This window comes from Lissotriton vulgaris, chromosome 4_1 (genome assembly GCF_964263255.1).
Source record: "Lissotriton vulgaris chromosome 4_1, aLisVul1.2, whole genome shotgun sequence".
NCBI classification, from domain to species: Eukaryota; Metazoa; Chordata; class Amphibia; order Caudata; family Salamandridae; genus Lissotriton; species Lissotriton vulgaris.
Window position 1 is genome coordinate 285,301,791 of NC_141691.1, and position 15,198 is coordinate 285,316,988.

Sequence of the window (15,198 nt, forward strand, 5' to 3'; positions counted from 1 at the left end):
ACCAATTAGCCAATTTCCAAAAGGCCACTTCTTATTTCCCATGGCAAAGTAGATGCTCTGATTTCACAGGTCAAAACCTAGTACGCTTCACTTTTGAATGCTACAGAAGGATAATGCACCTCCCTCAGCTCTGTGGATCCCAAATGGCATACAGGGGTCACAAACAGCAGCAAACATGGTGGCAATAGCCTTTTCAAGCACAGACCTGCACAGGGAAAAAAGACCTCCAGGGTCACAGCAAATGCCCAAGGATGATGGCCCTGAATCTTCAGGACAGTCCCACCTGGTATATGGGGTCTCTGACTTGAGCAGCATATGGGCAGATGCCCAGACCAGTGTGGTGTTCCAAAATGGACCACGATTCTCCCTCTTCGCTTTAAGATTCCATGATACAGGATCCCCACTGGACCGTAATCCTTCCATGCACTATGCTTCTCCTTGCAGGGTCCTCTGGTCTCTCAGCAGGCATGCAGGTGCTGGTGCTTCAGGCTCCAGGGCAAGTGGTCTTGATTCTGCTGAGTGAAATCCCCTCAGCAAGGAGGGCGCCTAACAGACCTTGGTCGCAAAAGGCAGAAGTCGTGCTCAGCTTCTCTAAGGTGATCTACAGCTCCAGTTTGACAATGTGGGAGACTCAAGCTCTCCTATTTAGGTCTCGCCTACGCAGCGCGCATGCGCTGCATAGGAGAGACCTAATGCCATCGGCAGAGCTTTTTCAGCAAATAAGTGCACGCGTTGCATTGCTTGCAATGCAAAGGCGTGCACGTCTGGATATTTCCTTTTAGGAGAACGCAGCGCAATCTGGTGGCACCATATGGTCGCACGCTCCAGCCGCATGTCCCCTCCCTTGCTGCTGAGGCGCGCTCTGGCTGGGCCTTGCACAACCATTGCTAGTTGTCCGGACGGATCAGTGTGTGGGTGAGTTTGTGATCACTTTTCCCCGGGCCTATCAAAGCTACTACAACTTTGCAGAGGCCGTCAACTTCCGCACTAATAAAATAAAGATATTATGGTAGGGTTTAAGTGGTACGTACTGTATGTACTATGGAGCTAACACAGGGAAAAAGGCGCACCAAACTATTAATGAGCACTGCACGCACCACTTTAGTCTGCTAACGAGAAGGCGCTGCGAGCGCCTCCCCCTGCTGCCATACCTATATTTTGAAGTTGTACATTCTGCAGACAGTGTAAATGACAGATGTACGTGTCAAACCCACCCGTATTCTATATTTGGTCATTTTGGCAACAGTCCAGGATTTGCAGGTCATGCACACAATACAACGCTCTGAATTAATGCTGTGTTGCTATTGGCCTGCAAGTGTGTGACTCGCTCTGGGAGGCTAGTGGCAACACAAGCGTTCTGCTACTTTTCAGAGGGTTTGGTGGCTTTTGCCCAAGGCGTTAGTTTTACTAACTTACCTTGGGGAAACAAGTGTTGGTCAGTGGACTGTTGGAGTACACAATGTGAGGGATACCTCAGACGGCTAAAATTGCCGTCTCTGGTCCTTGGGTGTCAGCTTAACATCCTCTGATTCAGGGCAAATCACTTACTCCCCCTTGCTTGCTACAAATGAATGTATCCCTGTGTGACATAACTGCTGCTCGTGTAAACCGCTTAAATACCTTCGGGTTGAGGTGGCGATATCTAAAATAAATCTTAAAAAATTACATAGAAAAAAGGGTTGAACTTTATTGTTGCCCGGTGTGTGAAATTGTAATGCTTTCGGTTCGCTCTACAAGTTCTTCGAAGAGAGAATTGTAGGCAAAGAAACACTCTGACTATGTCAATATTAACACTGGGTGGGGGTAAATGATAAGGTTAAAAAGTTGGGCCATCTTTGGGAAACTATGCATCCATCCAACACGTAATAAAGCATATGTAATGTCTCCAACACTTGGTGCCATCAGAGATAGATTACAAAATGCATTTGGAAAGCCAATAGGCCTTGGTTGCATTATGTGCCCTAAATTAAAAAAAATTAAATTCAACTGCGCAGAACAGTGTCAACAGTGTTTGCTTTATCTCAACACGCAGATGTTTGAATGCATTTATAATGCTGCAGCTGAATGTTTGCTTTGCCATCCACAAAAAAAAAATTATACTGAGCCACCTTTAAGTATGTTGCTGTTGCAGCATTGTAAATGTATTTCAAATATGAGCGTGTGCAACGCGCTGAAAGAAATACACAGCATTTACCACTCCCTGCAGCCACGTTGTACATGACGCCACCGCAGTATATTTAAACAAAAAAACTTTATTTCAGCTACTGGCCATAGATAAGCACTATTGTACAAAATGCCTTCATCTTAAAACACGCGGCCGCAGGATGTTTTCAGTGTCGGACGCTGAGGGGTCAGTGGCACACCATAGCTGGCCTGTACAATGTTGGCTTAGGCTGAAGTAAATGCACCCCCATGCTTCACTTTTACCTCACCTACGAGTGAAGTAGTGTGGCTCACTTGTTAGAGGCGGCAGACCCGAGAGCAGAGGACGGCCCGGGACCAGGGTTCGATTCCTGACGCGGCAGGTTTCTGGACCAGGGTCAGCGGACTCGATAATTCTCTCGCCTCGGTGCCCACTCTGATCAGCGATCACACTCGGCAACTCTGGGCACTAGCTTGCCTCATCTTCACTAACGGCCCCACCAGACCGCCGGGGATGCCTGGTCTCACCCTGGAGATACCCATTAAGGGACCATCTCTAAGGGAAGCCAGGAAGGGTTTCGCAGCGGTCGAAGCGCGGAGGTACCCCTTCGGGAGTGATTCCTGCGCTATATAAGCACACAATTAATTAATAGCTGGCCTGTACAATGTTGGCTTAGGCTGAAGTAAATGCACCCCCATGCTTCACTTTTACCTCACTCTCCCTCCACCTATTCAACATGGTGGCTCATAAATATAGCACGTTTACAGCATATGCATGACTTTGTTTACTATGTTGCAACAGGGATACCTGAGGCCACAGTGTTCACGCTGTTTCCCTAGTGAGTGTGATATTTTGCATGCACGGAAACGGTGGGTCATTTAACACAAAGGCCCACCATTCACAGTCAACTTTTACCCCATTTGTGAATAGTCACTGTATTGAGCTAATATAAAACACCCAAAAATGGGCTAAATTTACGGCTCTCTCGATATTGTCCCGCTCCACAGAACTTTTTGGGCGGTCCTGAAACTTTAAGGGGGAGTCACACTTACGTTTGGGTGAAGTCACGCATACAGGAAAAATTCGTGAATCAGGCATCTCAGCTTAATCGAACTGTTATTCCAAGGGAGGGGGTCAAATGGGTGTTAAGGTGGGGGAGCCTGGCCTACAGGCAGATAGCCGGGCCATCCCTCTCTCATGGGGCGGCTGCTTTTTATCAGCCGACGGGAGAGGGGGCAGTGTTGGTAAGTAGTTTCACCGTGTTCGGGTTTAATGGCTCCTCCCTGTTACTTACCAGAGCAGGTTAGGGCGCCACCTTCAGCCACCGCCGGCGGCTACATGGCAGTAATTTCTGTGTTCATGAGCACACATTTCACACGTCGTGTGTGACCAATGCCGACCTCTGCACTCCTTGTGTGAGAGACAGCACCCCTTAGGCGAGAGGGTACACGCAGAGTAGGGGGCTGCTGGCGGGCCACAAAGTGTGCAGGGGTGAAGGTGAACCTCTCAGGGTCGGGGACCCCCTAAGGCACACAGGCTGAAACTTGAGCTGTCAACCCTTCATGTTTACAAAGCTCATCATTCACTTTGTGACTATCTTATGTGGAAAGGAACACCCATGCTGTGTGCTGGAAAACAACAACTCCATTAAAACTTTCACAATGGCTCCCAGAGGCTCCATTTTCATATGTGGTCCCAAGAAGGTGTGAGGACGCAAGTCTTCAAAGGAGCACACCTCCTCTTACGCTCTCACGGACTACAGTGTATGTGTCTCACACCTCTCAGCTCAGCAAAATGCTAATGATGGCAAAATGTCACCCCTCCTCTCGCGCTCTGCTGTAGCCAGCAACTGACCCCGCACTCTCCCCTCCTAGCTTCCCAATACATTTCAAAGTTATTATGTATTCATTTTTTCCTTCAAACATCAATGCCATGTGTCCTATTGCATATAATCGTGCAGCCAAAAATATCAGGCTTTAGCAACAGACCAACAATTTCATCACAATGAACTCTCTTACATTACATTTTTTTCACTGTTTACAACTTGTTTCTTCTACACCTCTAAAACTCTTCTGGTCCTCTACACATCTTCTACAGAACTACCAAGCTTCAACACCTCAACTACCCCTCTGCTCTTATAACACTCTTCTACCCCTCTACAACCCCTCTACTAACCCTCTACCCTTGTACATCTCTTCAAATCATCTACTACACCTCTATTACCACTCTTCTACACCTCTATCACAATACTACCACTTTACACTTCTACCACTCTACTATCCCACTACCCATTTTCTACACCTCTACTGCCCACTAACCCTCTACTACCTCTCCATCCCTCAACGTTTCTACCCCACTAACCCTCTTCTAACAGTCTACTACCCCGCTACACCTTTACTACCCCTATATACCCCTCTATTACACCTTTCGCCTTCTAACACTCTTCTACCCCTATACTACACCTCTATCCTTGACCACTCTCCTACCCTACAACTACCCTACAACACCTTTTATATCCCTCTACTAACACTCTACTACCTTTCTTCTACCCCTGTTCTCATTCTCTACACCTGTCAACACTATAACGCTCTACAACAGTATCCATCAACTACCCCTCTTCAACCACTCTACTAACCCTCAACAACTCATCTATGCTTCTACACCTCTACACAACTACTAACCCTCTACACCTCTACCCCGCTACCCTTCAACACCTCTACTACCATTATACTACTCATTTTCTACCTAAGTACACCTCTACTATCCCACTACCCCTCTCTACCCCTCTATTATCCCTCCAACCTACTACCCCACTACCCCTCTATACCTGTACTATCACTCTTTTAATCATCTACCCCTCTGCTACCACTATACACCTCTACACCAGTACCCCTCTAGTGCCCCTCTTCTATCCCTCAACTACCCCTATATCCACATCTACACCTCTACACATGCACTGCCTCTCTATCCCTCTACTACCCTTCTACCCCTCTACCTTTTCTTCACATTTAATACCCCTATACTAACCCTCCTCTACACCTGTATCACACTACTACCTCTCTACATGTGGACTACCCCACTACACCTCTTTTACAACTTTACTACCCCTATAACCTGCTATATCATTACCCTTTACTAGCCCTCTACCCTATGACCCCTCCAATACCTCTATACCCCTATAATACCCTATGTCACTCAAAACCTCTACTACCCCTCTTCTCCCTCTTAATCCCTATACCCCTCTTCTACTTTTCTAATCCTTTACCCCTCCAATTCCCCACTACCCCTCTACTAACCCCCTACACAGCTAATACCCCTCAACTCATCCTCTTCTATCCATGAATCCCTCTAACCCTCTTCTACTCTTCAAACCATGTAGCCCTATACTACCCCTCTACTATCCCTCTCCTACACCTCTAACCATCTTCTACCCCTATAATCCTCTAGCCTTTCATTCATCTACCCAGATATCCCTCGACCCCTGTACCCCCAGCTATCCCTCTACCCCTGTTCCCCTCTATCATCCCTCTACTAGCCCACAAACATTTGACCACACAAACCCTTTACTACCCAAAATCTTCACCTATACAACTCTACTACCCATCTACCATTGTACTACCCCTCTAACACTCTAAACCTCTGCTAATCCTCTTCTAACCATCAATCCCTCTACCCCTCTTCTAGTCTTAGATCTCTTTACATAATATTAAAATTGTAATGCATTACATTGCTTTGCTAATTAAACAGAAGGCAGATCTACATAGCTACCACTACAGCACCTTTAAAACAAATTGGGATCCAACATATTGCCTAAATTCAGCTACCCCTCTACTACCAATCTTCAAATCCTACACTAACCTTCTTCTACACCTATACTACCCCACTCATACACATCTTCTACAAATCTAATCCTTTACTACCCCTTTACCACTCTAATCCTCTACTACCCCACCTCAAACACTCTGCTAGCTCTACCCATCTTATACCCCTCATCTACCATTCTAACCCTATACCGATCTAATAGTCAACTTCCTCTTTACTACTCTTCTAGCCCTCTAATACCCCTCTACCCCTCTACTAACCCTATAGCCCTCTACTATCCCTTTTCAACCCCTCTACTTTGTTATAACCCTCTACCCTTCTACCCCTATACTACCCCTCTACCCTTCTACCATAAGCGTATAATTACATAACACATATTAATAAAACAATGTATACCAGACGCAACACAGACTACAACTCACTACAAAGAAAAATCCTATGAAAAATCACTTACATTCCAAAAAGCGAGACCTATTGGCTATGCCAATGCTTGTTATAATCTGTTTCCAGATACAGATGTGATTTATTGCATAAGTCTTTGAAATCCATACACTTGGTTTTGTGTTCTCTGTCTAGCCCTTTGGCCTGGGAGATGACAGTCACAACAGGATTAAAAAGCTTAGAGGCTGACCTTGACTAAAGGGTTTCTCCTCTTTAAAATGTACAGAGTGTGACTACAGGGCGCACCCCCTCAGCATATCCTAAGTAGCAAGAGGCTACCACTGCTAAGTTAGTTACTATTACTTACTATATTTTCTTAAAAAATAGACACATTACTGTGATGAATGAGCTCTTTTAATGTACTGTTGATAAGCGCTGTCTGCCCAATTTTGTACTCTAGCACCGATCAACCTTCAATTTTCTCCAAAACGAATGTCTGATAAATGCGCGTAACCTGAGCAAAAAAGTACTAACTTAACAATATAGCACATTTGACCAATATCCAGTCTCAATGTATGTTGAACTATTGAAAAGCCCGGACATGTGCCAACAATAATAAGCACATTCTCTATGTTGGAATCTTCATGAGAAATACTATTTGTCTGTATGTATACCTGAGATACTTTCTGGTTGTGCGGTTTGTCTATGAAACAGAAAGCTTGTATGCTCATACATACATTCTTTTTTTATTTATAAATGCTAAACAATATAAAGTGACAAATTAGGCATGCAAAGGAATCAGAGGGGAAGGTACCCATCTGGCTCCTCATCTATAACTTCTTGTATTCACTATCACTGTTTTTTTTTTATAATCTCTTTCAGGAAGAAAAACAAACAGTGATTTTTCCTAGCAAATTGGTGGGTTGTAAGTACGATCCACTCACACATTCCCTTCCTGCTTTAGCATGCTTTATGGTCCATTCTTTGTGGTCCTGACAAAAGCCATTCTGACCCTGAAAGGCACTATTAGAAGGTGGCTAAAACATGTAGACCGCTTTGAGGATAAGTTGGATCAATTTAATATCCCACATATATTTTTATTTTCTAACACTGACCAAGACTTCCATGATTAAAATTTATGTCTAGTTGACTTGAATTCTTGAGCCAATCCTAAAACTGCACTTTTCACGAATTATCTCACCATCACTGTTCTTCCCACCCACAAAAACAGCTCTGCTGTAATCAGATGTGACACCACACCCTGGAAGCATTTGGCGACCAGGGTAGGAACCTAATGAGAAAGTGAGTCACCTACTATGTGGGTGAGTGAGGGTTCTTTTTAAAAACCCTATGGGTTCCAAGGCAGTACACCTAAAAAATCCATGCATAGGGTGTTATAGGTATAGTAGTGAATGAAAGAGGAGACTCATTGTCATTGTGTCCTTGTATGAGTTAAATACACAACAGCAGATATTTACTTGGCTGCTAATCCCCACTTCAGTGACCCAGGTAAAAAGACCTGGTCACTTTACTCATCACTATTACGAAAATGGTATGTTGCCACCAGGTTAGCAGATCTGGTGGGAACATCCATCTGCATTCCTGTGGCTCATCCTGGCTTAGTTCTCCACTGCAAAATCTAATCCTTGCAGAGAAGTAGACCATCTCAACAACTTGGAATTCTCTCCTTTCATAGTCACCAACCACTTCAATGGCTTAGGATCCTTTTGTACTACAAACCTAGAGGTTTGTTTACAAAAGGCCTGCACTGTCGGAGAGTCACATTTTCTGATGCTCCTGTGGTGCAAGCCTCTCAACCATATCTATGAGGCGAGGCAAAGCATGGCTTTGCATGGCCTCATATTTATGGAGTAAAGCAAGGCAGCACAAAGCACTGCTTTGCCTTACTCTGCTCAAAGAGGCGTTCCATGGGCTTTGCAGTGGGTGTTGCCACACAACACTCATGGATTTTGATGCTGCCCCAGATTTACAAAATCACGTTAACCTGGGGCAGCATCATAACCTTATGCCTCCCCAGAGTAGGTGTAGCAAGGAGAAATGTTTTCCTCTCTCCATGTGTGCTGCATTCTGCAACACACATAGAATGAGATAAATGCCTCTCAAATTGTTTTTGTCCAAAAAGGTATGCCTTCCTGGACAAAAGCAATCCTGCCTGAAACAGAGACACCCTTGCACCATGGTGTAAGGTAGCCGATGTTGGTACTAGGTAGCACATTGTGCTCCAGTGCAGGGGAAGACAGAAATACAGAAAATATCATAAATATGGTGCATTTCTTCCCTTTCACATTGGCATGGGGTAGAGCAGCAAAAAGGCCCACAGCACTGACCTATGACAATTCCTCGTAAATGAGACCCCTAGTGTCAAGCAAGTAAGAGCAGATCTTGTGTAAGGCTCACACTATGGCAAAGCATTATTTTCCAGTAGCAGTCCAGTTATGTTACCTGAGAATTCAACTGCTATTTATACAGGCTAATTGAAGCTCTCCCCCTTTGTCATCCAGCTGAGCTAACATAGCTACATTTCCCTTGTCATTGCCATCCATCTGTTCTATGAAAGGCTGACTGTAGCCAGGAGCTTTCAGTACATGTGCATTGCATTGTGCATTCTTGAGTTCTTCAAATGCCTTGGAACACTCCTCAGTCCAGACCTCCTTTCCGGGCTGCCTCTTGCAAGTGAAAGAAATCAGCGGGGAAACTATACTTCCATAGTTTGCCACAATGTTCCTAAGTAGCTGGTGAATCCTAGAAAGACTCTTTCCTCAGTCTGGGTAGTAGGCACCTCCCACTCCATCACAGATTGAATTTTGACATCCAACGGGTCAATCTACCTCTTATCCATCTCAAGCCCAAGGTAGACTACAGAGGACTGCTGCCCCACCTGGCACCTTTTTGAATTGTTAGTCGGTGTCTCCTCTTGTATCCTAGCTAACACATGTTCCAGCTTTCTTCTGCCATGAAATGCTGAGTAACTCAATAGCTATCCAAATAGGCTACACAGACCTCTTTCAGCCCTGTGAGAACATGGCTCACCAGGTGCTGAAGAGTGAAAGAAGCATTCTTTAACCCAAAGTGCAGCAACTTGAACTGATACAACCCCTATGGCATGAAGAATGTAGGCTTCTCCTTGGTATCTGGTGCTAAGTCGATATGCCTGTATCCTCTGGTCAGATCAAAGGTGCTCAAGTATTTTGCAGCACCTACCTGATCCACAAGCTCACCTGCTCTTGGAATTGAATTAGGATCAGTCCTTGTTGCCACATTGATGGATAGTCCACACACTCAGTGCACTGTACTAGGGTCTGACAAGTAAACTAAACCAACCAATCATGGAACCACTAATCCAATCACCAATTTACCATAGGGAACACTTGCACTCTAGCACTTGTCAGCAGAGGCACAGTACCTAAAGCATCTATAACCAGCAAATACACATGAGGCAACCGCCAAAAATGGAAGGGAGAACCACGCCATTGCATTTAGGGCCAGATGAAGGTCACCAATTACCGGTCGGTAACGGCCGATTTTGACCGTTACCGACCCGTAATTGGTTTTTGAGATGTAGGGGGCCCGAATTTTACAGAATCTGTAAATTTACCTATTCGGTAAATTTACAGATTCGGTAAAATACTGACTCTATATTTACCGAATCGGTAATTCCAGATGTAGGTGGCACTTAAAATAGTGCCATAGGCTCTTAAGAATTTGTTATTTACCATGAAATACTATCTCATGGTAAATAACGAATTCCTGTGTACATGCACATCTGTGCATGTACACCTGTGCCATGTGGCACACATACATGCCCTAAAGGCATGTATGTGTGTCACATTGCACACAAGCCAGAAACAGGGGTGCAACAGGGTGTCAAAGTGACACCCTGTCCCCCTTGTAAATTCGGTAATTTTACTGAATCGGTATTTACCGATTCGGTAATTGACATTGATTCCTATGGGCCTCAAGGCCCATAGGAATCAATGGCAATTACCGAATCGGTAAATACTGATTCGGTAATTAATGAATCTTACCGATTCGGTAATTGATTCAGTAAATATACTTACATCCCGATTGGCAGTTCTTAAATACCGAATCGGTATGATTCGGTATTTAAGAATCTGTAATCGGGGATTACCTACATCTGGCCCTCAGTCTTTAAAAATTCATATCTCAACTTCTAACGTTTGGATTTTTGTCATTTTAGTCTTGTTTTACTCAGATAAATATTTATGATGTTTCTAAACCTATGTAAGGTCTTGTTGTGGTGTTATAATTGTGTTGCTAGGTGTGTGTTGCACAAAGACTTTACACATTGACACTTAAGTAAAGCCTGGCTGCTCTGTGCGAAGCTACCAGAGTGTGAGCACAGGTTACTTTAAAGTGTGCATCAAGCTTACCTTGACTAGGGTTTAGGTCCCTTCTTAGACAGGGTGCAAACCTCTGCAATCTAGAGACCCAATTTCTAACAATATCTAAATATATTACAATGTGGTGGTCGCCACTGGGTAGTTCTATTTTGGTCAGTGTTGCCATAGGAAATTTGTTTTTAGATTTGGCACCGTTTCACAAATCTTCTTAGTACTCTCATCACGTTTCCATTTCACCTGCACTGCATAGCACTACAATCATGTAATGTATTCCTCTCAGGCATACATATACTAAGTGTAGATATTAACTATACCTGTACTGCATTGCACTGCTCTATCCCTGTACTATACCCTTCCCAGGTACACATACATCAATTACAGATTCACTACTTCTGTGCTGTGCAGCACTCTACATGTACCTGATATTCAGCAATGGTGAAGTAAGAGCACAGCTGTGAAACCTTCAAAAGGTGAGTAAGCCTCTAGGCCTCAATCTGGTGACATAGAGTAAAGAGGACATGTTTCCTCCTATTTATCACTACATAGAATGCTGTCACCACCATGCATGTGATGTTTAACTTTTGGCAAAGATGGTAGGCTTCCACCACTATGAGGGTAGCACTTTGGGAGCCCCTCCTTTTCCAAAAAGACTTCAATCGGTGAGACAGGCTTATGTCATGGAACACACACCTGATCTATGTTTGCCTATGACTACAAAAAGCAGCAATTGTGGTAAAAAAAATAGTACTGTTACGCACACAGGGCAGGGGCACACATCCTTTACCATGCAGAACACATTTCCACTCCCAACAGGGGAATGCAGGTCAGTGGCGGCTGGCATAGCTCATAGGTGGCAGACCAGTACAGGAGGTCATGGTGGGGGTCATTCTGGGATAGAATAAATAAAAAAAGTCTCACCTTGAGGCCGGATCCGGTGTCTCTGGTCCTGCTCCTGCTCTCCCGCCTCCGACTCCAGGAACAGAAAGCAGGCAGCCAGGGGGGCACTTGCTGTTCAAACATAGGCAAGACACAATTTGCGAAGCAAGATGCCGGCCGCTTAGGAGGCTGGTAGCAGCACTTGTGACAAGCTGGCTGAATTGGTATGAGGAAACCCTATGGTCTGGGGTAGTGAACATGTTTTAAGGTCCACCAATGAAGAGAGCCCAGAATTGCTGCTGTAGTTGCTGGGCTGAGTGGATCGATCTTGGCTTGTAGATCCTGAAACAAGCCACAGCGGGGCACCTATATTGAGCGAACCGTGGCGAGTTGGCGTGTAAAGTCGAGATGGGATCAAAGGCAGCAGCGAATGCCGGAGCTCCCAAGGCTGGGGGTAAGCAGCAGACACGCAGAGGGAACGCTGCGGAGCATGGCTCACCGAGACAGAAGGACCCATCATCAGGGTACAGGCGGCACTTGCAGCCCCCGATCTCTAGCAGCAAGCTCCCAGTTGAGAAGAAAGGAAGGGGCGTGGGAGCAGGGAAACCACGTCCTGCCTGCCCCTCAGTAGCAGGATTGTTGCAGCATACCAGGGAAGTTCAGCCGGGAGTAAGCAGTGGTGAAAAATACAAGAAAGGTCTGGAGCGGAGCCAGAGTGAGAGTCTGGTTGCTCCTCTGTTATAGCTTGCAGGTACTGACTCACCCAAGCCGCTTAACGAAGGTAGGCAACTGCAAACAGCAGGAACTAGCACTTCTTTGCCAGCAGGGGTTGGCAGTAAGGAAAATAAATCTGAGGAGTTACCTGAGCAGAGTGTAGAACTGGCAAAAGAAGGAGAACCATTAGAACTATCAGAGCTCCAAGGTATTTTTAATGCTAACCCAGAGCAAGTAGGTCCCCAATTTAAGGAAGCAAAATTTTGCCTGGAGGTAGGAGAATGGGCAGGGGGATGTGGTCCACAAGACTGGTATCACAGTGCCTGAACCCTGGCGTCTGGCTTGGCAGAGAGTGATAGGAAATACAAGGGGGAGCCGAATAGAGAGCCAAGCAACTGCTTATTTTCAGTCTCAGAAGGAGCTGAGTGGTCTGAGGATGGCTTTAGCACTTCATCTGATGCAAGCAACTTAGAATCAGATGCTGAAGAAGGTAATAAAGCGATACAAAAGGGGATGATGGACGGAGCGTTTGAGCAAATCAAACACTCACCCCCAGTCAACTGATCTGGGTTTAATCCATCACCATTCTTTAGCACACTTTGCCACCCCAGTTCAGACATGGCCATATGCAAAGCAGTCTGACCCTGTGCCTCATGGGAACAGTCCAGCCCGAACTGCCAAGCCATGCCTTCCCTGGACCTGAAACAAGCATCCTGCGACTGGTTTCGGATTAATAATCCTCATCAGCCAGGCTATCTTGAATCCAGTGGCAAAGTGAGCAAGGGACTCACGTCTGAGCATACCCTGCCAACTTAGGGCGAACAAAGCGATACAAAAGGGTATGATGGACGGAGCGCTTGAGCAAATCAAACACTCACCCACAGTCAACTGATCTGGGTTTAATCCATCACCATTCTTTAGCTCACTCTGCCACCGCAGTTCAGACATGGCCATATGCAAATCAGTCTGACCCTGTGCCTCATGGGAACAGTCCAGCCTGAACTGCCAAGCCATGCCTTCCCTGGACCGGAAACAGGCATCCTGGGACCGGTTTCGCATTCATAATCCTCATCAGCCAGGCTATCTTGAATCCAGTGGCAAAGTGAGCAAGGGACTCACGTCTGAGCCTACCCTGCCAACTTAGGGCGAACCAAGTGATACAAAAGGGGCTGATGGAAGGAGCGTTTGAGAAAATCAAACACTCACCCCAGGCAACTGATCTGGGTTTAATCCACCACCATTTCTCAGCTCTCTCTGCCACCCCACTTCAGACATGGCCATATGCAAATCAGTCTGACCCTGTGCCTCATGAGAACAGTCCAGCCCGAACTGCCAAGCCATGCCTTCCCTGGACCGGAAACAAGCTTCCTGGGACCGGTTTCTGGCATTACAGCCATCTTCAGCCAGACTTGCTTGAATCCAGTGGCAAAGTGAGCAAGGGACTCACGTCTGAGCATACCCTGCCAACTTATGGCGAACAAATCGGTACAAAAGGGGGTGGTGATGGACGGAGCATCTGAACCAATCAAACACTCACACCCAGTCAACATATCTGGGTTTAATCCATCACCGTTCTTTAGCCCTATATATAGACCCTCTGATTGAAGGACTGGTGGGGTGTCAAGATATCAAGCCTATAAGCACCAATGACTTTGAGACTAAACTGCTAGCCTATGCAGATGATTTAGCTATTTTAACTATGGACCCGATTAGCGCTATCAAAGCAGCTACCTTGATAGCCATGGAATTTGGGCAGACATCAAGATATCAGCTGAATGAAAGTAAGACTCTTATAGTGTGTACAAATAACATCAATATGAGTGATCCTAGGTGTACAGAGAGTGCTGTCTATCTTGGGGTGTGAATTAGTCCTGCAGTCAATACAACAGCCAAGATCAACTTTGACCCTGTAGTAAAGAAAATCTCCTCAGATCTTAAAAGGTTAGATGGCATTCATTTATCTAATATTGGGAGGGGAAATGTCTTAAAAATGACCATGCAAAAATGTTGTACTCGTTTCGGTCTATCCCCCTCATGATTGATGAGTATATTAATAAAACACTATAGGCCACATTTGCAAACTTCATCTGGAAGCACGAGAAAGTTAGGCACTCTTTGAAGTATCTGATACTCCCACAGGCAAGGGGAGGGTTGGGTTTTCTGAATATTAAATGTTGTCAATGGGCATGCCTACTGTGCCAGATGACAGTATTACTTGTTCCGGTCAGTAGGGAAGCTGCTGAGGAAGCTTGCTACGACACCCTCCCTTCGATGTTCGAGCTTATGTTGGGTAGGGAAGCCAGAAGATTGCTGTTGTGTAAAATAGATTGGTGCTATTATAAGAAAGTGCGGTTTGAGGTTATGTATAGTCCGAGGGAAGTATGGAAGAAAGTGCAAAAAGCTATGTTAATTCTGAAAATAAACTACTATACACCACTATGGAGATCACATGCTTTACCGCATGTATTCTATGACACGATGCGTAGGCTATGGGAACAACGTGGCATAAAAACAATATGGGACATATTTGAAGGAGATCAGCTACTCCCATTCAGCGTTATACAACAGAAGTTTGGGATTGCAGCTGGTCAGGATTTTAACTATGTTCAAATTCAGAAAAGTTTAGCGGGCCATAGGCCATTGGTATCTCCCGGGAGTAAATTCCATCTAATAGAGCAAATTGCAGGGAGTGGCAGAAGGATCAAGAAGATTTATAGTACCCTGTTACGAAGCATACAAGATGATCTGGAGAAAACTGAATCTGTGTGAGCATTAAAATGAAATGATCCAGATGCTAATTTGTATAAGGCGCTGCAATTAGCGGATAAAATCTTTCGCTCTACTAACCTAAAGGAACAACATTAGAAGACTGTATTCAAT